Source organism: Zootoca vivipara, chromosome 8 (assembly GCF_965207765.1).
Source record: "Zootoca vivipara chromosome 8, rZooViv2.hap1.1, whole genome shotgun sequence".
NCBI lineage: Eukaryota > Metazoa > Chordata > Lepidosauria > Squamata > Lacertidae > Zootoca > Zootoca vivipara.
The window spans coordinates 43,332,349-43,358,249 of record NC_142591.1 but is presented as its reverse complement, the minus strand read 5'-3'; positions in this window follow the sequence as shown (position 1 = coordinate 43,358,249).

Genomic DNA, 25,901 nt, shown 5'->3' with positions numbered 1-25,901 from the left:
GATTTCAGGCTGAGCCTTACCAGGAGATACTGGAAGGTGAACCTGGGACCTTTTGCATGCAAAGTATGCATTCAACCACTGAATTACAGCCTATCCCAAGAAATGTTATTGTCCTCAGTTATAACAGATCTCCTGAACAGCGTACCTTTTGTTTCTTTGATCGGCTAGGACCCAACAGGTGAAGCATTTCCCTTTCAAACCAGCAAATGAAATACTTTTTCCAATTCCCATCATTGCCTCTGCATTTGGGGAGAAGCTGTGCTATTTGAATTTCTTTCTATCAAACAGCTCTTAAAAGCAAGGATATCTGCCAGAAAGAAAAAAGTAACTGTAGCCTAACAAGCTACTTGCAAAGACGAATTAAATACTTCTCATGGGGGAGGAGAAAACTGGAGAAGTTTATTCAATCAATCAATCAATCAATCAGGCAGGCAGGCAGGCAGCAAGTAACAACAAGGTGTGTGCCAAATAATAAAATAAAATAAAATAAAATAAAATAAAATAAAATAACAACCACAATTATGATAGTACGTACAGGGATGGGAGTTGGTGGACCATGGCCATATGCAACCTGGGCGTCCTCCTCACCAGCTTCCCACCACTCCAGCAATTAGGCTTGAAAACACCATCCCATTATGAGTAAATTTTCAGGGATGGCTCAACTATCACCTCCATGTGGTGTGAACATTTGTGGAAAATAGTCTTTGGCGCAACCCCGACCCAGTGCCCCAATTAGTCTTGAAAACGGCCTTCCTGTTTTTAAGTCTAATTGCTGTGCATGGAACATTTTCAAGGGGAAGCTAGAGAGTGAAGGGTGTTGAATTGGGATCATTTCAAAGCAGCAAAATAAAAAAAAATGGAATCAATAAATTAAAACATTGCAGCACCAAAATATTAGAACAGAGAGCTACAAAAATTATTATTATTTAATTCACAGAGCTAACCTACTGAACTAATGTAATAGCATAATGAAAATTCCAAAAGATTGAGTCAAGTGAATTCTGGATTTGTCACAAGGATAATAAATGAGTGGAATGAGTAACTCTGCTCCCCATCCTATATATACCGGCACTTCTGTATTCTTCAGTCCCCCAACCAAATTATCAGTCCACTTCTTAGCCAAATCTTACCAGTTACTCCTTACGGCAGCCAGTTCTGGAGCAGCTCCTGATTACATCAAATCTTACAGAAGACAGGAGGATAGACCTTCTGAATTTCTGTGGCATGTTGCCCTGGGCTGGGGGCATAAGGAGAGAACTGGCAGTCTGCCCCAGGTGTAGAAATGACGAGTTGCAAGGCTGTGGTTTTACATCTTCATCTGTTCAATGTCTTTCTCTCAGACACAGATTTGAACTGTCCAGTAAAGCACAGCTAACATAAACCAATTTCCATGTGTTTTTGTAGGCACTGAAAGTGAATTTGCTCTTTTATGAGTTTGCTTTGTGCTCTACTCACATTTCCAGTGTTTGAACAATGTCATTTGCTGCCATAGAGTTTTGTTTGGAAAGTGTTTTGATGCTTGGTGCGGAAGTCAGCTTTCGACCAGAACCTCATATTTTGTTGCATACATAAGTGCATATGTAGCTCAGAGCTGCTTCCCTCCTCCTGTTCTCAAGACGTTAATTGTTCTTTTGTTTGTGGCTTGTGCTAAATGATTCAATTACAGCCTTGGAGATTAGGGGCATGGTGGTGGGGAAGATGGCAGATTTATCCTGACAAGTCTAGAATTTCTATTAATCACAGAGATCCCCTGAGCTCAAACCCCTTCCAAAAGTCTTAGAACTGGTGCAGAGTGGTTACACTCAAAACTGCTAGGGTTGTCTCCTGAGGTTATTGCTCATGTGCTAACCCTGGAAGAGGTGGAGGCAAGTCTCAGGGGGAATAAGTGAATAGATAGCCTGATGAGTTCCCTCCCACCCCTAGACATCTGTAACTCTTTGATCAAATACTTGGCAATGGCCATATGAATTTTTTTTACTTCTGTTGTCTTTGCAGAGCTGGTCAAAAATTGATGTGCTGGATAAGAAGCAAAGAACCAGACTGCTCATGGTACAACTTTAAATGGCATGCAGCATTTCAGACTTCAGGTGGAGCTGTGCATATGATGTGTATATTGTTATTGCACTACAAGAAACGTACAATGGACAGGTTGAGCTATTCATCAGAAAAGGAAATTCTACACCTGTCTATTGTGCAGTCATTTGATTAGAGAAGGGGATGACAATGATCAGAGATGGTGGGAACTGAAGTCCAGCAACATCTGGCTACCTCTGCTTCAGACCCACTGCATTGGCTACAGACATGTCATATTTTCCTGCATTGCAGGGGGGTTGGACTAGATTGTCCTCAGGGTCCCTTCCAACTCTACAATTCTATGATTCTTTGTACAGGGCTAGTGCAATGTCATGTTATTGCTTAAAAGAGACTTAAGGTAAATAAAAGTAAACGATAATTCCATCAATGGTGATGTAGAGCCGGGGTAGCTAACCTGTGGGCCCCTCAGTGTTGCTGGACTGCACCTCGCATCAACTACAGCCAGCATGGTCAATAGTCAGGGCAGATGGGATTTGAAGTCCAGCCAAATCTGGAAGGCCATAGGTTTTCTACCCCTGCTGTAGAGAACAAGCTCTAGGCTCCATGTTTTGCCAAATGGCAGCTTTCTTCCTCATTTTCAGATGAAATGTGATACACAACAACATACATGCAAGGGGGCAGGGAGAAGATGTGCCATTCTGAATTATTTTGCATGGTCAAGTGCAACAAATTAGAAGGCCAGCTTTTACAAAACATATATTTAACCTTTCAACCATGTAAATGAGATTTTGTGTGTATTATGGTAAGAAGCCAGTTTCATCTAAAAGAAGAAAGATGGTGAGCAATGCCCATGAAGCTTGAGAAACGCAAAAAGTTTTCTCTTACTTGTGGTGCCTTCCTCCATGGAGGAAATAGCAATGGACCTCTTCAACTCCCCACCTTGATCCTTCACTGCTACACCACTGTTGCTAGAGTAGGGCACTTCTCTTTTCTAGGGCACATTGATTTCACAGTGCCATTATCACATAAACCTAAGCCAAACTATGGATTAGTGCAAACATGCAAATGTGTGGGCTTCTCAAGAGGAAGTCACTTTTCCCCTTCACAAGTCATTTTGCTGGTGTGCTGAGCTAAACTACATTTTATTTGAACCTGGTCTTGTGGTTTAGCTTTCGCAGACAAATAATGAACCACGGGACAAACCTTGGTTGTAGCTTGTGCCCTACCTAGAGAGGGTTAAATCATGAGCCCAGGTTTGGATGACATGGTAAGACAAACAATGGTTCAGTTCAGCATAGCAGCAAAATAGCAAGGAGCAAAGTGGACGCAATCTCCTCTCCAGGAGCCGTCACAGCTGCTCATTCACACAAAGCCATGGTTTGGCTTAGCATCACATGTGAATCGGGCCATTGAAATCCCCAAACTGCAACTTTTCATTCCCCTCCTGTCAGAATTTTCTCCAGGACAGGAAATATATCTTTATCCATTCCTGTTCTGAACTTCATAACTCAATTCCCTCTCTAGCTGAAACATCCAATAATTTAAAAACTAATAAAAAGAAAAGGCAAAACGAAAACAGTTTCTTCAGTACAAATTATATGCAGAACCAAAGGTTTCTGCCAAGCTATGTTTTTTTTAGCTTTTAAGCATAATTGCAAATGCATTCCAAGCCACTGAGTCCCAAAGTAATGGCTTGGGCCTTGTTGGTAGATGCTCAGCCCATTTTACAAGATGCTGGTTTAATTAATATAATAGCACAATTGTGAGAACTAAGTATAGTACAGACAACTTGAACTTCTAACCCCATTAGATGACACCTCACTTAGAGGAGAGGTTCAGTGAAGTCATTTTCAGACTGAACTCTGGTGACTTGAGTGGGCAGAGTTGCTTCCTAAAGATTCCTCATCATGTAGATGATAATGTAGTCCACAAATCTTATGCCATAGTAAATTTGTTAGTCTTTAGGTTGCCTCAAGACTCTTCATTCCTTCCCACTCCACCCAAAGAAGGCTGGACCTAGGCCATTATACTTCAAGCAGTTGTTTTTATAATGGAAAATAAAGTTAAACCATTGCAATTTGAAATTATTCCTGTATAGTCAAAGAATGTCTAGCAAAATGAGCCATCAAGTTCTTTGCTATCCATTTCCTGTTTTGTCTGTAGATTCCTTTGGGAAGCTTACAGAACACAGACTTTTCAGAACACAATACAAACACTTTCCCTTTTTAAGATGATGCTATTTAGTAGTTTTTGCCTGTGAACTGTCATCACAAAGTGTTGGGTTTTCTTCTTGACTTGCAAACTACAAATATTAGGGGCGTTCATGTTCATTCCAATCATTGAGTGAGCAATCTGTGTGTCTGCTCATGATTCAGATACTTTGTGTAATATGCATTAACTGCCCTGTCTTTTACCTTGCATGGACCATCCTTAAGCTCCCAGTCAACCCTTTCGCTTCACACGGTCCAAGCCTACCTTTCCTCTGATTGCTGCAACTGAATCCCACTGGTTTTGACTCACATGACTTCTTTAATATGATTAATGCCATAGCAGCCCCATGGACATTCCTTACTTTTAAAGCCCTTGGAACAACAGTGGTGACAAAGAACAGGTTAAGTCCTAACAGATCTCTCATTTGCAAGGAATTACCTAAGAATGCTTCTAGAGCTATTGCTTGCGTTCTCATTTATTATGCAGTCTTTCCCCCTATTATCATTTCCAACTGGGTGCTTTTATGTTTCATTCTATGACTGTGAGAAATGTACCTTGTAAGTGATCTCAAAATACTGTAATGCAAAAAGCTGGTGGTGTCATGGAGCAGAAACACAGGGAGAGCGCCACTTCTGGTCTTTTTTCCGGAGCTCGAGTGATGCTGTCATTTGCTGGGGCAGCATTTTCCAGGGTTTTAAGTTTAGAAGTTTAGAGGAGAGATCTGGCCTCATTATCCCTTTGTTAGGTATGGTGGACTTAGTGACATGCCCAAGGACTTGGCTACATTGGCAAAGAAAAAGCACTTTATATGCGTTGTATATGCATTTTAACACTGTGACACAAGATGGCGCTGTAGAGTTCTGTTTTTGCCAATCCGATTTCTCATACAAAGTTTACAACGCGTTTAACTGAAACGCTTCTTTGATGTGTCTAGATCTAGCTTCAGTCACATAGCCTGGCAGCCTAGCATTAAGCCGGCAAAATGGGTGGTATATTTCAAACAAAATTGTAAAGCCTTTTCCTCCCCTTTCTGCCAAGCTTGTGCTGGCTCAGCAAGCAGCAGCCCTGCTGCTGAATAGAATTTGGATCTGCTCCCCTAGAAACATGCATGCATCCCAATCAATAGCATAGCATATCAGCAGTGCAGAAGCTTGCTTCTCATTGTGGATGCAAATGAGTGTGCCTATGTAGTTGCCCAGAATCAGGAAAGAAAATAATAGGGGTAAGAGTTTTTTTAGAGGATTACCTAATAATAATAATAATAATAATAATAATAATAATAATAATAATAATAAAATTTATGTACCACCCATCCAAAGATCTCAGGGCAGTGCACAAGATAAAAGCACAAAATAAATAGTTAAAACAAAAACAAAACAAAACAAAACAACAACACCCTTCTCCCACATATGTTGCCTCCTTTTCAGCTTCAATTTGATAACATTAAATGATCAGTGTAAAGTGCACCTGCAAGTTCTCCACAAGTTTCCAAAATCTGAGCTGTGCTATTCAGTTTAAGAATTCTTGGCATGCACTATATTGGACTAATCATATGTAGCATAAAATCCATCTGGCAAGATCTGTCTCTGTATAGTCCCATGTTGCACCAGTCACTTATATCTAAAGAATTCCTAAAACAAATATATAGAAATAAAGACAAGAAAAACCCCGCTTGATTATGAGATGATTCTGCGTTTCCTCTTGCACACTGACAATCTTTTGACTATGGCCTGCTTCTCATATTACATCTCATATGTGTCCTCTGGAGTCAGCTGCACATTCATTCATGTAGGAGAGAAGATGAGTAGATTCCAAGGCCCTTTGTGCTACATGCATGTGTCGTACGGACAGCACAGGCTGTCATGAGCGCCTACCTATTTTTCTGATGCAACAAGACTAATGGTGTAATTACATTTTAAATCTTGGGTGAATCAGCTGAGACTGAGTATTGGTTCCATATTCTGGTCCATAGAAATAACATTGCCTCTGAAATCTGCTTGCACTGTTTCCCTGCCCATCATATGCAGATGCCACCATGCCACAAGTCAAGTCCTTTTTGTATACCACCACACCCCTGCTAAATATGGGCTTATTAACTTCCTTGCTAAAATCACCATCCTCTGTGTGACCTATGCTATTTGTATCACTGGCTTGCTATGGGCAGGAAGGCAAAATAAGCAGTGATTTCACACATATTTCCAGTAGATAATAAAGCGATACTGTACTAAGGAAACAAAAACAAAAAAAACCCACTGATGTGCTACATCGTTCCTTGAAGCACTTTCACATGCCGGAAATCAGCCCAGATCAGCCTAATGAAAGTGGTATCGTACAATATCATTTCATGCAACTCAGCAACAGTGTGGCAAACATATGGCGTGGGATATGGACAGACCGAAATGTTGACCCTAGGTTTGTGCATCGTAGATGGACTTGACCGAATCCTGGACCATGCTGGATGGTTTGAAAGTACCCTTGGTGCAAATTGTATAGTTCCTACTGAGACCAGACATGATAGAAGTTTATTAAAATGAGGTGTGGCATAGAGAAAGCGGATAGAGAAAAGTTTTTCTCCCTCTCTCATAACACCAGAACGCATGGACCTCCAATGAAGCTGAATGTTGGAAGATGCAAGGCAGGTAGAGGAAAGGACTTATTCACACAGCACAGAAGGCGGTGGTGGCCACCAACTTGGATGCCTTTTAAAAAGGAATAGACAAATTCAAGGAGGAGAGGGCTATCCAATTGGAGGCGGTGATGCTTCTGAATAGCAGTTACTGGATTCCACAGAAAGGCAGGGTGGTCTTGTGTTTGAATCCTGCTTGCAGGTTTCCCACAGGCATTTGGCTGGCCACTGTGAGAACAGGATGCTGGTCTAGAAGGGCCATTGGACTAATCCAGCAAGCTCTTCTTATGTTCCTAACCAATGAGGAAAAAACAATTACTAGAGTAGAGGATTGATTCCTAATGATAGATAATCTCGTATATGTCTTAAATTTAGAAATGTAGTTATTGACAGAGCTCATTAAAAAGTATTTGACTTCACCCAGGAAAACAGACTCCGAAATGTCTAGGTCAGATTAAATATCATTTAATTTTTAGAAAATAACATTTAACTGCCTGAGTAGCCAGTCATTTTCATGATTGTTTTGATTTGCTTTTAAATGTTTTTATGTAGTTGTACACTGACCAGAAGTTTTGCAAGTGGGCAGTATATAAATGCTTTCAAAAATATAAATTTAAAAATACATTAAACATTTTATTTGTTGATAGAATTTTATTACTCCCTTCTGTCTTTTCCTCCTACACTAAGGCTGCACTGTTATGCACATTACATAGCCTTGCTGAATACAATGGGACTAAATATGCTATCAGATTGCAATGTAGGACTCACAAAGCACTGTAGGAAACTTTGTTCTGTGTGATAATCCTGTCTTGACACATTGGGATTCTGCCACTGCAAAAATTAAGCAAGAGAGTAAAAATAGGGAATAATCAAGGGCTGCTCAGGGCTCATTAGAGTAAGTCAAAAATCATGCTTTGTTCATGCTTCTTTGGAATGCTGTACCGGTTTACCGTAGCATTATCCATTCTATCTGTTGACTTCTCCTCTCATTCAAGAATATAAGCAGTCATTTTTAAAATGTGAATGTTTGATTTACTGTTTGAATTTTTATAGATTTTTTTCCAAGAAAGTATATAGGATTAGTGCTCAAATGCTCAGCGTAATAATATCATGACAAAATGTTCTCACACTGAAAGCAAAGCATTATTTTGAGTTAAATGCAATGTTTCCCCTTCAATTTCTTAGTGCTGCCATTTTTCCTCGGACTATAAACTTGCAGCTGTTTCTCTATTGCCAGTTGCTTTTATTAGTGCCCCTCTCAGTCCCACCCTCCCTCTCAGGAGCTCTTAAAAGCCTCTTTGCCTTATGGAGAAGTTGGGGTTTGAACCTGGGATACCAGAAAACCCAAGACTCTAGCCATCTTCACCATGCTGACTTTGCTGTGAACAGCCCTAGTGGATAATAAGTTCTCTGCCAGAATTTTACCATGCATATGAGCACACTTTCTTCTTCTTTTTGACATGTGGTCCTAGGATTGTGTTGAAATGTGATCCTGTGACTCCGAAGCCTAACCTTGGAGTTAGCCCAAAGAAACAGCACTGGCTTTCAGATGAACTTCCTATGCCAGAATGGATACACTGTGGAAGACAACCTCAGCTTCCACTATCTCCATCAGGCCCCCAGAGCAGTGGCGGATCTTGTGGTCTCAAATTTCCGTGGTTCCCTTTGCGACACCAACATTCCGCAGCCCTCTGCCTGTCATGCTCCATTGTAAATCATAGTTGTAGCGTCCCTGGTGTCATTCCTGAGGCTGCATGCCCAGTGATGATCAAATCAGTCATGCTCCCCTAAATCCACCTCTGTCCAAAGTTTCCCTCCATTTGGTCCGCTGCACCCATGGGGGCATGGCTGGAGGTTGGGCCTTGCTGTGGCGAGAGTCCTCAGCAAGAACACCTTGTGGACACCTTAAACCATTGAGACGACAGTTTAAACCAGCAAAGCTGAGCTTGTTAAACCAATAGAGGCTATTAGTGGCAATACCCACAGGAGTTGTCCATAGCACCATTAATCCGGCATATGTATGAGCCGTTTCCTGCTTGCCTCCCTAGATGTCATTAATACAAAGCACTAATTGGACTCTTTAATCAGAGCAAGGCAAAGTTGGGGAGCTGCAAGCAAATGCCCGTTTGGGCTGTCACAGTAATAACGGCAGAATAAAAATGAGTCATGGTGGTGTGGGGCTCTATATCTCATTTCCAGGGCCCGCCAGCCTTCCCCCTTCCTTCTCACTGTCCCTAGGGATGAGCGTGCAGTGAGGCTTAGGCAAAGAGAGTGCTGTGTTTGACGGCAGAGCCAGCAGTGTTGTCTGCTGGGGCTCAGAGAGTGAGGCCGCTCGGCTCCTTGGCGATGTTTGTTGTTGTTCGTATGGTGCAGGAACTTGGCAGGAGCGGAGCAGCCAGTTTCCCACTTTCAGTCCCACAGTCAGGAAAGTCTCACAGCCTGTGGAGGAGACAGGCTGACTGAAAGAGCCAGCCAGCTCCACTGTAGATAAGTTAATGTACACAGAGTGGACGTAAATTACCACGACCCTCAGCAGCAGGACATTGGCCAGGGCCTGTCAGAGAGAGGACAAACGTCGGCAAGCTGTGCGTCTCCCTGACATTTACCTCTAGATAGAGCAGCCTGCTGCCCTACAAGGAAGGACCTCTTGGAGCCAGAGTTTCCTTGAAAACAGCTGCGTGTCCCTGACACCTACAAGCTAATGCAGTTTTAATCAGGGGAATTAGCTGAGGGCGGCTGACTGTTTTCCCAAGCTATTTACATGGAGGCAGCATGTATGTGTTCTCCCTACTATGTGACTTTATTGACAATTCCATTATGTTTCTTTATCTGTGTGACATTTTCCCTCCTCCTCTCCAGAGAGCAACATTTCTTTTCATCTCCACCCACAAACCCTACGCCATGCTCTTTGTTTACACAGTGACATCAGAAATGAGGTCTCCTCAAGACCTAGAAATTAATGAAACTATAAATAAAATCAGAGAATGGTCTTGGCGCATGCCTAGTTAATGGTTTCCTGTGTGATCTGAAGCATATTTCTTGATTAAGAGACAGTGTATAATGCTGTATTTGCTCCAATGAATCTGCCTAGATTTTTATTTTATGTTTTAGCCAATACATCCATCTGAGATGTATTTATTTCAGATAGGATATTAAAGAAGAAGAATATTTGACCGAGAAATAGTGTAAATCATGGTTTGTATTTGATGTGTTGGATTGCCCAGCACTACTGATACTTTTTGGACCGTCAACACAACTGTAAAGCAACTCACAAACATCTGTGATCCTAAAAGCAGAGTGTGGTTGTTTAGTCGTTTAGTTGTGTCCGACTCTTCGTGACCCCATGGACCGTAGCATGCCAGGCACTCCTGTCTTCCACTGCCTCCCGCAGTTTGGTCAGACTCATGTTGGTAGCTTCGAGAACACTGTCCAACCATCTCGTCCTCTGTCGTCCCCTTCTCCTTGTGCCCTCCATCTTTCCCAACATCAGGGTCTTTCCCAGGGAGTCTTCTCTTCTCATGAGGTGGCCAAAGTATTGGAGCCTCAGCTTCAGGATCTGTCCTTCCAGTGAGCACTCAGGGCTGATTTCCTTAAGAATGGATAGGTTTGATCTTCTTGCAGTCCATGGGACTCTCAAGAATCTCCTCCAGCACCCTAAGTCAAATTAATTAGGATAAAGCAGAGTGCTTCATCCTAAAAAAAAACATTACTTGAAAAGAACTTCTATTGACTATAGTGAACCTTCCGCTAATCCTGAAAGTGCTGCACTGGCTGCCAGTGAACTACCAAGGTGGATTCAAGTACCAGCATACAAAGCCCTAAATGGCTTTGGACCCAACTACCTAAAGGAACATCCTGATGGGCAGGGGAAGCTCTGTTGGTGCTGCTGCTTCTGGTTGATGCCCAGTCGGCATTAACCCATGACAGGAACATCTAGGTGGTGCTTTGTGGAAAGCCCTCCCTAGTGAGGTGCACATGTTTCCCTCATCATTGTACATCAGGATACTATTAAAAACATTCCCATTTACCCAGGCATTTGATGGCTGGTAGATACTGGCCATCAAATGGCAACTGTGAAATTATTCATTGAGGGAATGTGAGTGCTTTTAAATGCTTTTAGATGTTTCAATTGTTCTTAAAATGGTTTTTAAATGTTTAAAATGAATTTGTATCTTATTTTAAATTGCACTCCTTTAACACTTTGATGTTTGCCTCCCAGAGCTCCTGTGGAAGAAAGAGGCAGGATGCAAACTTCACACATAATGTAAGTAACGGAATAAGCAAATCAGAAGTTCTTGGGGGCCTGATGTACACTCAGATCTTACTGCAGGGGTGGGGCATCTGTTGTTGGATTACAACTCTCATCATCCCTGGCCATTGCCCATGCTAGGTGGGACAGATGGGAGTTGAAGTCCAAGAACGAGCCACCCTCACTTATATTATAATAATAATAATTTATTATTTATACCACGCCCATCTGGCTGGATCTCCCCAGCCACTCTGGGAGGCTTCCAACAGAAAAATAGAACACACTAATCTATTAAACATTAAAAGCCTCCCTGAACAGGGCTGCCTTCAGATGTCTTCTAAAAGTCTGGTAGTTGTTTTACTTTTTGACATCTGTTGGGAGGACGTTCCACAGGGCAGGCGCCACCACCGAGAAGGCCCTCTGCCTAGTTCCCTGCAACTTGGCTTCTCGCAACAAGGGAACTGCCAGAAGGCCCTCAGTGCTGGACCTCAGTATCCGGGCAGAATGATGGAGGTGGAGACACTCCTTCAGGTATACTGGACCGAGGCCATTTAGGGCGTTAAAGGTCAGCACCAACACTTTGAATTGTGCTCGGAAACGTACTGGGAGCCAATGTAGATCTTTCAAGACCGGTGTTATGTGGTCTCGGCGGCCACTCCCAGTCACCAGTCTAGCTGCCGCATTCTGGATTAGTTGTAGTTTCCGAGTCACCTTCAAAGGTAGCCCCACGTAGAGCGCATTGCAGTAGTCCAAGCGGGAAATAACTAGAGCAACTAGAGCATGCACCACTCTGACTAGGCAGTCTGCAGACAGGTAGGGTCTCAGCCTGCGTACCAGATGGAGCTGATGGACAGCTGCCCTGGACACAGAATTGACCTGCGCCTCCATGGACAGCTGTGAGTCCAAAATGACTCCCAGGCTGCGCACCTGGTCCTTCAGGGGAACAGTTACCCCATTCAGAATCAGGGAATCCTCCACACCTGCCCGCTTCCTGTCCCCCACGAACAGTACTTCTGTCTTGTCAGGATTCAACCTCAATCTGTTAGCCGCCATCCATCCTCCAACCACCTCCAGGCACTCAGACAGGACCTTCACTGCCTTCACTGGTTCTGATTTGAAAGAGAGGTAGAGCTGGATATCATCCGCATACTGATGGACACCCAGCCCAAACCCCCTGATGATCTCTTCCAGCGGCTGCATGTAGATGTTAAAAAGTATGGGGGAGAGGACAGAACCATGAGGCACCCCACAAGTGAGAGCCCAGGGGTCTGAACACTCATCCCCACCACCACTTTCTGAACACGGCCCAGGAGGAAGGAGCGGAACCACTGTATAACAGTGCCCCCAGCTCCCAACCCCTCTAGATGGTCCAGAAGGACGTTATGGTCGATGGTGTCAAAAGCCGCTGAATCAAATTTACTGATTGCTGTGTTTCCTTTTTGGTTGAGTGGAAGCGCCTTAGTAAGAACATGACACCATGGATTCCACATGGTCTAGAGGTGTCTATGTAACAGCGACTAATAGTTCTATCCCTTGAGAAATGAGATTCATAGGGGGCAGGCGGTTGTGAAACATAACTGTTACAATCTGATTCCTAGTGACAAGTTGGTTTCAAAAACCTTTTATAAAATTAATGTCCCAGCAGTCTGTGTTTGAACAGGTTTTCTCCCTGAGTTAATCATTAGCCCATTGCAAAGTTATTATTATCAAATACATCACCGAAGGTCACAGAAAGAATAAAACTCATATCTGAAACGTAATAAATAACACAACCATAACTTAGCTGAACGAGACTGTTACACCCTGACACCTTTTCAAGATCTCTTTGCTTTCTGGCAATGTAAGCAAATGGTGCAAAGCTCTGCTTTCGGAGGCATGTGGTGAAATGCAAGAAAGAAAGTGAACCAGAAATGACCCATTGTGTTGCTTATGCACTCTGACTGCATTAGGAAGCCTTTTGTTCTGATGTTTGGACTACGACCGGAAACAAACAGAAAAGCTTATCATACAGAAGAACAAATCCACACTTTGGCAAAACTGGGTGGACTTTTTAGTCACTGGAATTTTTTCTTCATGGAATAGTTTATAAGCAAGATATTTCCTGAATCTAAATGTAACTAATTATTATTATTCTTTTAATGGCAGTGTGTGGGAACTTTGTCTCCTCAGGCCCCATGCATATGCCTATAGATTCCTGTGAATAAACACACACCAGAGCTTAGTTTAAGTGGACTGCAACAAGGCTTGCTTTCAGTGCCAAGGGTGATGAATATAGTATGCAAGAGGACCCACAACAGAGTGTTGCAGTTTGGGAGTGCTTCTGTTTGGGATTCCAGCCAGCCATGTACGTTTCTGAGACACTCAATCAGAAAACATAAGCTAGTTCAATGAAGTCCAGACAAACACCACAATGTGGATGCATCCACACCAGCTGATCAGATAAATAAGCCTTGTTTTATATACAGATTTCCTTAGCTAAATTGGGACAAGGAAGTAGTTTGGATAATTTTTTTAATGTTGTTCCTATGGTATTTGCAGACACTTAAGGTTTTCTAGGAACTTGGAGCCATCACTGATCCACCTAGATAAATGTTATAAAATCATATTGGGGGGTGGGTGGGTTTGCAGGACACCATTACTAATGAACAGAGAGGGGTGACCGAATCTGACAGCTGCAGTTACCCAGAATCCCTCGCAACACCACCTTCTTCGCCTCTGCTCCACTACAGAGACCCGCACCCCTCCCGCTCGGATGCAACCCTGCCCTAAGGATCAGCATATGCAAACATCTCCCAACGATGCCATAAACTCACACATTTCCCCTCTCTACCTTCCCTCTGCCCAGAACAAAACAATGTTTCCAGAAGAAGGAGGGGGGGGGGAAAGCCGCCCAAATCCAAAGTGACACTTTCCCACTCAAGTTAATAATGCAACCCATTTTATGCTCTCTTACCATGACCCCTGCCTTTATTATATGTCCTCTTATATGCCTTCTTAGCTTATATGTCTTCTTATTATGAAATCCTTATGCGTATCCCTTAATGTAGCCATTATACGTTCCTTCGTTATGTGCCTTCCAACGCTTCTAGAAAAATCTATCCACTGCCTCAGTATTACAATTGCTGCTTTATTTAGGCTAGTATCCCTCTGTATTAGAATTGCTAGTATCTCTCTGTATTAGAATTGCTGTTTTATATCTTAGAACTGTATATGTCTGGACTGCTACCTTTTAATTAGCAATCCCTGTATTAGGTATGTTTTCCAGGTATATTTTTGTATGAACCCTGTATGACCCCAACCCACCTGAACTTTGCCCTACTGCCACCCTATACCCATTCAAGGACACGGACAATAGAGGGATTAGCTAGAACAACTTTATTCAAATAAAATGTCATCTTCAACGTAGTCCATCCTTCCATGACCTGGAGGAAAACACCTGCCGGATGGATCCCAACCCCTTGGCAATCGGCAGGAACGGCCCCACCTCAACTCCCATCTAGACTGACCAAACAAAGGGAAACCCATCAACAACGGAAGGAGAGCAATTGACATCTCACCATATGAAGAAATAGTTGTCTCTGCACCCAGTTAATCCCATCACCACCCATCCTCCTTGTCCTTCCCCTCCCTCCCAGTAAAGGGATTTTCACGTGGGGACAGGAGGGTATAAGAGGGAGGTTCACCATTTCCCGGGGTTCCTTCCTACATTCTTTGAGGCAGGGACCCTACAGCTGTAGTTCTTTCTTTTCTGTAATAAAAGGGAACTCCTTGACAGGAAATGAGGCTGCCATCAGGGCAGGTTTCTTCTCCCGTACCCCTGCACCCCCCCAAAAAGCACTGCTTGTTGGGAAATTAGATGGCAATGTCCATTTAATGAGCATTGCACCAAAGAATCTTGGGAAGTGAACTTTGCTAAGGGTACTGAGAGTTAAACCACTCTAGAAATTGTAGCTTTGGGGATCTCTTAACAATGCTCAGCACCCTTAACAAAGTACATTTTCCAGGACTCTTTGGGGGAAGCCATTACTGTTTACAGTAGTATGATACTGCTTTCAGTGTATAAGTGCAGGTGGAGCCTGGATTTGCTGGTATGTGGCTGAATCTAGCCCCCAAATAGCAGCAATCTTGAAGTGCCTTAGGAATCCAAAAAGAGGTTCTAGTAACGCAACATCAGTTGCATTAGTTTATGGGGAAAGCCTTCATTAGTTTATGGGGAAAGCCTTCAGAATTGGGGAAAGTAGAATCACCCAATCATGGAAGACACCATACCAGTCATAGAAACTATAATAGGCAGGATTTGTGAAACGCCCATCTGGGAAAGTTGGTGAACTGAATATATGGACATAAAAATGAAAGACAGAGAGAAGCCAAAACTGACAGTTTTGACTATCCCTAGTTGTAAGCCACCCTGACAATGGAAGCGCGGGATATAATAAAATTTCTTAATGAATCATTCCTGTGTCTTAAAAAACCTCTGCACATATTCACGAGCTGTTTGTTTGCTATTTCATTTCATTTCTGTCCCATGAAACATCCCAAAGCAATTAATGGAAAACATAAAAATCACTACAATTCACAATGCACAGGAAACAGTTTACTCTTCTTGTTCAGTCCCTGTGTGCAATAGGCTTGGCATCTCCTACACTAAACATGCCCCTTCAGACCTGCCCACATTTTGTCATATGCCAGGATTAGACACTTACCCTCCCTTCCCTTCTGAACAGAGGAAAAATGCTAGTGGCTCTACATTGTGAGCAAGTGTAATGGTGACTGATGTAGCTGTTTTCTTTCCTATGGATGGGAGTGGGGAAATTGATGGGAAGCTTTTTGTGGCCCTGTCTCCTTTTCTTCTCTCTCAGATACAGCAGCCATTTTGTGTTATGACAATGCCCCCCTCCCCATGGCAGCCTTTTTTTTTTTACTGTTGCCATGACACCCTGCTCACTGCCCCCAAATGGCTGATGACTCTTGGTTAAGCTGATCAGTTAGATGATACTGTTATGTCTATAGAGGTAAGTCTGGACATGCTTAAATAAAAGTACTGTCCCATGCTTTTAGGAAATACTTTGCTACATTACTTACTACCGGAGTATCAGTTGCTTGTATGTACAGTATTTGCTTGTATGTTTCCAGCACCCTTAGATGCCATTACAGAAAATGTAAATTGTGTAACGCCAAAGTATAATGTTCCCATCTGGCGACTGTAAGGGTACAGTGATAAAGTTGCATTCCTTGACAATGGAAGAGGTTTGGAAAGGGTGAGACAGTGAATATGTTTTACAGAGACAAATAATGCTATGATACAGTAATTGACTCTCATGGTTTGAAAAATGACATTTTGGATGTGATCCCACCTTCTGACTTTATGCTTGTCAGGAATAGGATCTATTAGTTCTTAACAGAAATAATAATAATAGCAAGCAGCCAAGGACAGCCGTGTGAATTGGCTTTAAATCAATGTTTCGTGTCCCCCTCCTCCTTTGTGGGCTGTTCTTAATTCTCTGAAGTTAAGAGATGAGATTTTACAACCTCCAGCCCTTTTTGTCTTTTCTTTTTTCATATTGTGAGGTTACTAACCTTTTGCGGATTTTGTTTTCTTTCTTTGATAGTGGTCTGTGTCCCCAAAACCAAGATCTCCTATATTGCTCTTAGATTAAAGAGAAATTAAACAAAAGAAAGAAAGAAACACTGGAAATGTTTTACATTTTGTCTCTCATCAACTGTCATGTATGCTCTTTAAGCTGCTATAGGAAACTCTACTTTCAGTTTATATCATTTATATTTTAGTTTATATTATTAAATATACTTTCCTGGTCCATTCAAACAAACACAGCAGTGACCAATAGATGTTAATTCTTCATCAGTTTAAATGGCACTCACTTTGAACAGTTGTTACAGGAACCTCCCTGGATGAGAGCTCAATGATCTTGGTATTAGGTAACGTTTTGTTCTCTTTGCTATAGTAATTTGGACTGCAATATTTATTTTGGCATTCCGCTCTTCAGTGACTCGGCCTCAGCAAAATGCTTTGATGATATTTACAAAAGGAAGATGAAGCCCAAGAGACAATATCTTGCTTATTAGTATAACTTTACTTATGACATAATATTTATTAGCATACAACCCTACGATTTCTATACATGAGTTATTTAGTCTAATCAAAATTATTTTCTAGATTGGTGGAAATATTCCAGACTAGGGATGGCCAAATTCCAGAAGTATATAGTTTGTGAATTGTGAATACAGATGCTGGACCAGAAGAACATTTGGTCTAATTTGGTAATCATCATCTTCTTCTTTGCAAAGTTCTGAACCAGAGACTTCCTAGTTCACATTCACATCCAATACGGGTCTTCACACCCTGGTCTGATGACCACAGATTAACTCATCTTATTTGTTTCCCTGAAGCCCACTGGAGCTGCCGCTATTGTTGCTTGCAGAATTTTTAAGGTTGCTTCAAGCTCAAGATGACCATTTTTCTGGATAATCATCATCCATGGTGTTTTCTTCTAGTTGTTTTCCACAAGCAATCCAAATGGGGTGTGTGTGTGTCCTGCTTTCTATGCTATATGGAAAGAGCATAGCTTGGTGCTAGAACATCTGCTTTGCATGCATTTCCAGGTAGGTCTGTGAATGTCCGCCATCTGAAACCTTGGACTGGTGCTGCCGGTCAGTGTAGAGAATATGGAACTAGGTGGACCAATGGTTTGACTGGGTATGAGGCAGCTTCCTAGGTTCCTATGATCACTGCTGATCCAAATGGATTGGCAATATGAGCATGAGTGGTAAAGCAACGGCAAGGATTGCACCAGCCCCTCTCCCTTGTAAAAGGTGGTACATTTTCTCCTTGTGGGGTGCTATCTGAAATGTACTGAGGAATTTATCTTAGAAACATTTTGAACTCCTTGATACACAAGTTAATGGTAAGGATAGTCAACATATGGTGAATACCCGGGCATAATGTGAACATTTAGGGGCTGTACTCTTCTAAGCTAAGATCATGATCATGGGCACTGGTCTCATCACCTCCTGGCAAATAGAAGGGGAAGAAATGGAGGCAGTGAGAGTTTTTACTTTCTTGGGTTCCATGATCACTGCAGATGGTGACAGCAGTCACGAAATTAAAAGACCCCTGCTTCTTGGGAGAAAAGCAATGACAAACCTAGACAGCATCTTAAAAAGCAGAGACATCACCTTGCCGACAAAGGTCCGTATAGTTAAAGCTATGGTTTCCCCAGTAGTGATGTATGGAAGTGAGAGCTGGAGCATAAAGAAGGCTGATCGCTGAAGAATTGATGCTTTTGAATTATGGTGCTGGAGGAGACTCTTGAGAGTCCCATGGACTGCAAGAAGATCAAACCTATCCATTCTTAAGGAAATCAGCCCTGAGTGCTCACTGGAAGGACAGATCCTGAAGCTGAGGCTCCAATACTTTGGCCACCTCATGAGAAGAGAAGACTCCCTGAAAAAGACCCTGGCGTTGGGAAAGCCTGAGGGCACAAGGAGAAGGGGATGACAGAGGATGAGAGGGTTGGACAGTGTTCTTGAAGCTACCAACATGAGTCTGACCAAACTGCGAGAGGCAATGGAAGACAGGAGTGCCATGGGGTCACGAAGAGTCGGACAACAACAACTCTTCTAAGCAGCATTTTTCTCAAGTTATCTTCAGTAAATAAATGAAGACATAGAATCAAACCCTTTTTTTAAAAAAAGTGTTCAAATTGCAATTGTTTTTCAAATTCATTGATTGTGACACTAGTGTACTCTTCGTCTGATTTTTTGTAGAGTATAATTTATGCCTCCTCTTTTGGAGTGCTGTTTCATTTGGCCCATATTTGAATATACTGTCAAAAGAAAAGAATGCCCTTCTTGAAAACAGTATCAAATATTTTATACGCAGTGCGTTTTAAAGAGTCCCTGTGGCAAAGGCCTGTATTAAATTTCTTGTTCACAGTTGTACTAAAGCAAGATCTTACCCTATCTTTTATATTCCTTTTGTACATATCATCAAAGCATTTCACTTAGGCCAAGTCACTGAAGAGCGGAAAGCCAAAATAAATATTGCTGTTTAAATTACTAGGGCAAAGGGACTACAATTTTATCCAACACCAAAATCATGGATCTCTGATCTAGGGAGGTAACTGTAGTAAGGTTTCTACATTTTATAGATTTGGCTAACATATCAGTTTTGATTATGCTGGTTATTTATTCCTGATTACTACAGACATTCTTCCATCTAAACAGTAATTTATCCTGACAGACTTTTGGACTGGGAACATTTATAGTAACTTAAAATTACAGTTGCTCGTCAAATGAAGGTCCTTGTTCTTACGTTCTTTAAATCTCCAACTAGGTCTCTTAACAGGAGTAAAGATGATGCATGTGAAGTAGTCTATTTCTTCTGGATCCTTTCTAGATATGGAGAATGTAGGAAGTGCCTTGTTGTGCCACATCTAGCTCAGGCCTGTGTGCACCACTGGTCTTCCGCTGTGGGTCAGGATCCAGTACTCTGTACCAACCTGATCTAAAGTATGTCATAACAGCACTGCCACCACCATACAAAAGCATGGTGAAAAATTAATGTGAGCCCACAAATGCATGTCTGGGCTAAAGGTGGCATTTATAGTCCCAGCTCCTGCCTACCTAGCAGTTCGAAAGCACATCAAAGTGCAAGTAGATAAATAGGGACCGCTCCGGCGGGAAGGTAAACGGCGTTTCCGTGCGCTGCTCTGGTTCGCCAGAAGCAGCTTTGTCATGCTGGCCACATGACCCGGAAGCTGTCTGCGGACAAACGCCGGCTCCCTCGGCCTATAGAGCGAGATGAGCGCCGCAGAGTCGGACACGACTGGACCTGATGGTCAGGGGCACCTTTACCTTAATAGGAAGAATGTCATGAGATCACACAGCACTGTGAGAACTGGTTGCAATGGAAATGCTAATCAGTTGTGGGGATCACATTTACACACATTCATCCAGCAATAACAACTGAGAAAATTACACTTCTCTGCAATCAAAATTCTAGACCACCAATAAAAGACATCTAGAACCATCCTCAATGGCAATGCTAACTTAGAGATTATGGTCTGGATCCTACCACAGCTGCTGTATCAGGACCACACTGGGCCACAGCTCAGTGGCAAAGCATCTGCCTTGCATGCAGAAGACCTCAAATTGTGTGAAGAACAATATGGGATGTACATAACTTAAATGAATAAATAAGAACAATCTGATTTACATTTGGTTCCTGACCCAAGAATAGAAAAGAATCCACAAGCTGAAGTCTGCTACTCTATATACATCTCCCTGCCTGGGTTGCATTTTAAGGCTGTATGATACATATCCCAGATACACTGCCCACATTTGTGAATTCTCTTCTTTCTGGCTTAAAATGGATCACGCTGTCTCGTTTTGTGACGAAAAGCACATGAAACCAAAAGGATTAATGCAATTTGTCCTAACCAAGACATTAGGGTTGTGTGCCCAGCCCAATAAAAGGAAATACATTGTTCATGATTTCATTTGCAGTGACAGAACAAGAGAAGGAAAGAGAGAGACAGAGAGTGAAAAAACAAAAATACAATATACAGGAGCCTAAGCTGAAACCTCATTTGTCACGGGAAGGGGGCTTTGGCACAATTCAGCCTGTTTGTAATGTAGTGTCTCCAGTCGGCTTGAGTAAAAGTTGGCTGCAGTTTCTTAGAACCTGCCTTTTGAGACTCAGTGGCTGCTTTTCTTCCCACAGATTTGATTACACTAATTGCACATTTTTTACAATTATAAAATCAAGGTCATGGGACAACATAAAAAGCTAGAAATTGATGGCTTTTGTTTTTATCCTGCTTTTAGTGAGGTGTTTGTCCTTTCCCGCAGCTGCATTTTTAACTAGCCTATAAACATTGTAGATCGGTTGGACACAATATTTTATGGATTTCAGCTTCTTTTTAAAGGAAAAACATGTAGGAACAATGTGATATGACAGAAGGAAGCTCTGTCAAGATTCTTGGTTGTTTTTTTGTAAAGCTGTAGTCCTATAACACTAAATCCTATACTTCTGAATAGATATGCATAGGATCGCACTGTCAGGGCTTACCCACACTTTTGCTTGACCCATATTTTGATCGTATTGTGTGCCAATTAATTTCCCCAGGTCTGAGAGGGCCCAGGCGCAGTGGAGCCAAGGCAGAAGGGGGCTGAATACAACACAGGTGGCAATAAAACACATGACAGCCATATGGGATTAAACAGGCCACAACTTCTCCAAAAGATAACTGGGTGTGGCTAGTTTATATTTCCCGGGAGGGGGCACGGCTGTGGCTAGTTTATATTTCCCGGGAGGGGGCCAGAAGGAAGACTGCGAGATGAAGTCTCCCCTCTGGTCTGTTCCCCAAGCCATGTCCAGAACTCCCCTGTGGTTGGTCGCACTGCTCATTAGAGAGTCTCCAGCAGCCAGTGTGGTCCATAGGAGTCAACTCCTAGGAGCGGAGGGATCTTCAGCCCCCCCCATAAATATTTGAGGGGGTGTAGCGGTCACTCTGACCTGCACATCACCACTGGACGTTTTACGGTCGATTGGTGATGTGCCAACTACAAAATAAACACCTCCACCAAAACACCACAGACCAGGATACAGATAAAATAAAACGAAGTTGCTTTATTGTGTGTTCATATGCTTAATGGTTGCAGTACAAATCTTAGGTTGTTCTAAATTTCAGATGGTTCCTATACCGGCCTATTACCTCTAATTATAAATTACCGGCCTATTACCGCTAAAGTCAACTAAGTAAATATTTATTAATAATCTCACAACTTTGTATCCCGTCTGACTAAATCACCACCTATTCTCCTTCCTCAATATATTAAACCAGCTCTCTTTGCATATAACCAACCACTCCTAGCTCAACACCAACTCCCACTCCCTCAACCTCAACTGACTTAACTCCACCTCAACTGACTAACTGCCACTCGGGAGGGGTTTTTATCCCTGGGCTGAGCCCGCCCCCGAGGGTTCTGGGTCTTGTCTAGGTGGCGAATCGCCACAGGGGGCTGCTCCCCCCAAAGTTGATGGGCATTGCCATTCAAATGGTGTGCATGCACCACATCATGTGATAGATTATGCAGGGCAGGGCTTACCTGGGCTATTGCTCCGCGGCAGTGCCTTGCGAAAACCCAATCTTGTTTGTTGAATCAGATCTTATCAGACGCATGGGAAATCTGAAGAGAAATTTTGCTTCACCAAGCTTCAATCCGGTGAGTAAGATTGGATTTTTGCAAGGCTCAGCCACAGAACAATGAGAAAGCTCTCGGACCTGGGGTTCCATGCTACTTCCACATCAATCTGTTTTTTATTTAATCCACACGCCAGTTTGAATTCAAAGTACCTATTTAAATGCATGATCTTAAATGCACTTTTAGACATATTTTATCTCAACACACACACACACATACATACATACACACACACACACACACTGTATATTTTATCTTTTTTTAAAAAAATGTAATTTTAAAACTTATCCTAAAATATCCCAATTCAAAATGTAATTTTGAGATGAGAATGGCATTGCAAAAGGTGGAGAAGTGTGACATCTGAAGAATGGCCGTGTTCTGACCTGCACATTAGTTTAGCAGTCTGGAAAGTTCAGATTAGGGCAACTTATATCAGGGTTTTAAAATAATGAATTCTCCAAGCAGCCATAACGTCTAGTTTGGCCCGGCTTTCCAGCTGCTAATACACATCCAACCATATTCCTGTTGGCCCTGTCAAAGGCTTCATGTCCAGTTTTATAGACCACCACAACCCCGTTAAATTGCCTCAGTCTGCTTTGCAGATGGGGCGGAGGGAAATGAGGAGAGGCGTGTATTTCTACATTTGTGAGAAAAGTGCATAAAAGACAAGGAATGAATCAACCCAGAAAGCGGAGGTGGACGAGGACTGTGGTTTAAGTGGGGATTTCCATCGAACCAACAGTAGGTGACGACTCATGTGGAATGAATACATACCAGACAAGGCATGCAATCCCTAATATTGACCTAAGAGCCCAAAGAACTGGGTGTGAAGATTGGGAGGAAAGCAGTGACAGATGTGTTTCTTACCCAATGTAAGTAATTGTCAAAATGGACGGCACAAAGAAAAGGTTTTCATTTACTGTATTATTTCAGTATGTATAGCCCACTTTTCTATCCCAAAGGATCTGCAAAAGCCCAGAATTATTTGTGGGTGTGTGAATATGCATCAAATGTGCTTTAAAGGTATAGCAGGTACTCAGCTTAAAACTCCTTTTAAGAGTTGGGTTGGAAGGACAAAGGAGTGTGTGTGTGTGTGTGTGCGTGTGTGTGGCCAGAGCAGAAAGAGAAGCAGCAGAAGCCAGATGGCTGATCATGGTGAAGGTCTTTTATATTAAAACTTCATATTTGTCATTCACTTCTAGCTTTCTTCATTCATAGAAGGAACAACACAAAGCCCACTTTGTCACCTGCATGAAATGAAATCTTATTCAGCAAGTATGCAAAGGAAACAATTGCACAGAAGGAATGGCACCGAGATGCAACAATTACTGTGATAATTAAATCTTACTCTTTTTAATTCTCCCCCCCCTTCCCCTTCCCCTTGCCTCTCTTTGTTAAATTTGCAAATTAAAAATTAATTAAAAAGAAAAAGCTTATATGTATGTTAAATACATAATTGATTCGTAATTGCAGCAATTATTATATTAACACCCAGAGAGGTAGGCAACAATTAACAAGAAAAAACACAACCATAGCACATGTATAGTGATTAAAAATCACCACCTGAGGGTGTCCTGCTCCAGGTGACTCTACCTTCAGAATGTAGGTGAGGGGAATTGGTGGCAGGGCCTTATTGGTTGTGGTGACTTATCTAGGGAATGTCTTCCTCAGATGCATTTAGCTGCCCCCCCCCTCATTACTATATTTCAGATGCCTGTTGCATTTAGTGACCCCTGATTTGGGATCTGCGTGCTTTTTATGCCCCATCTTCTGATATTGTTCTTAGATTGGCTTAATTGTTGGGTTAGTTGCTTTTAGTTAATCATTTTTAAATTGTTAATTTGTTTGAGTTATTCTTTTATAAATTCCATGTGCCCTTGTGCAGAAAGGCAGGAGAGAATTTCTTTAAATAAACATTCATGCCACATGTTGATAATCTCAATATGGGATAGGACACAGAAAAATAAAGGAAATACACATTTGCCAGTATCACACTCTGATTACAGATTTGGTTACAGGTAGGTAGCCGTGTTGGTCTGGATCGAAGTAAAATAAAAAAAAATCCTTCAGTAGCACCTTAAAGACCAACTAAGTTTTTATTTTGGTATGAGCTTTCGTGTGCACTTCTGAAGAAGTGTGCATGCACACGAAAGCTCATACCAAAATAAAAACTTAGTTGGTCTTTAAGGTGCTACTGAAGGAATTTTTTTGATTACAGATTGAATTCCATTTTCCATTACGAAATAATATTGCATGCTTTCTGGATTAGGCAAGTGAGCCATCTTCTTCTACCTAGAAGGTTTTATGGACATTTTTACAGGTGAAGACGCATCGCTTATAAACACAGGTACAGAATTCGCTAAAGCAGTAATCACTTCATCCAAGATTTGATTGCCATAAAACGATCTTGTGGACATGCCGTAAGACTACTTCTTTGACATCACAATAATTGTTGTGGAGACCCCCAAAATTGGGTCTTTGGTGGCTGTACCTAGTCAATTGGGGGGGGGGAGCTGCTTTTCCATTTGGCGTTTGTGTAATTTGAGTTGCATTTCCCCCCTACATATGGGGAAAATTTATTATGGTGCATGTACCGTAATATTTCTTAATGTAACATTAGATTTCCTACACTGGGAGGGCTGAATTTGTAAAGTCTGTAACAACAACAACAACAACAACAACAACAACAACACAGCAAAATCATACTGATATGATCTCAGAGCCAGCTCCTTCATCACAGTGTTCAAGACTGCGCAGTGCTGCGACTTTGCTTCTGTAATACTTCAACAAACAGAGTCCTTGTGCTATTTCTCTTCATTAGCCTCACGCACCAGTAAAAATATGTGCCAATGTTGGCCTCATGCAGAGGAACAATCAGAGGAAGTAGTTCAAAGAGGTCATTTCTCCCCTTTCCCTGTGACCTGTGCTTCCCTCCTCCCTTAAATCAGCAGCGGCAAAGATCAAGAAGTGTCAAAAGATTAAGATTTTCCACTTCGGAGCATTGTGTGCACGTTAGCAGCATTACACTACATTGCCCATGATTCGTTTTTAATTTCAAGATAGATAGATATGACAGGCAGAGGAAGAATGGGATGTAGCAGAGAAACCGTGGGAGAGGAAGGGTGTTGGTTAAAAAGCTGTGAGAGATTAAGGCAAATACCGCTTTTCAAATAGATCTTTGTATTTTGCACAAGTTCTTTATGTGGAGAGAGAACAAAACAAAACAAAAAAATCAAGCTCCACGTGTCTTTGAAACTCCTGTGTTTCCTAAAAGGGCTTGCAATTATGGTTGCCAGCTGTTTATTATTTTACTTGTCCATCCACATAAACTCATAAAGCTGGCAGGTGGCCAGGACTGAAGACTGAAAAGCCTGTGAACTTCGGAGTCAAACTAGCTCTTAAAAAATAAAATAAGATCATATTGGCCTCATTTTTCTGCTTTGTCCTCACAGTTGCTTTCCAGGTACTGCTCTTAACCATTAAAGTTCTGACACCCCAGCCCTGCTCAGCAAGGTGGAGGGAACTGCTTCTGTATCTCCTTGGATTGCAGTTGTA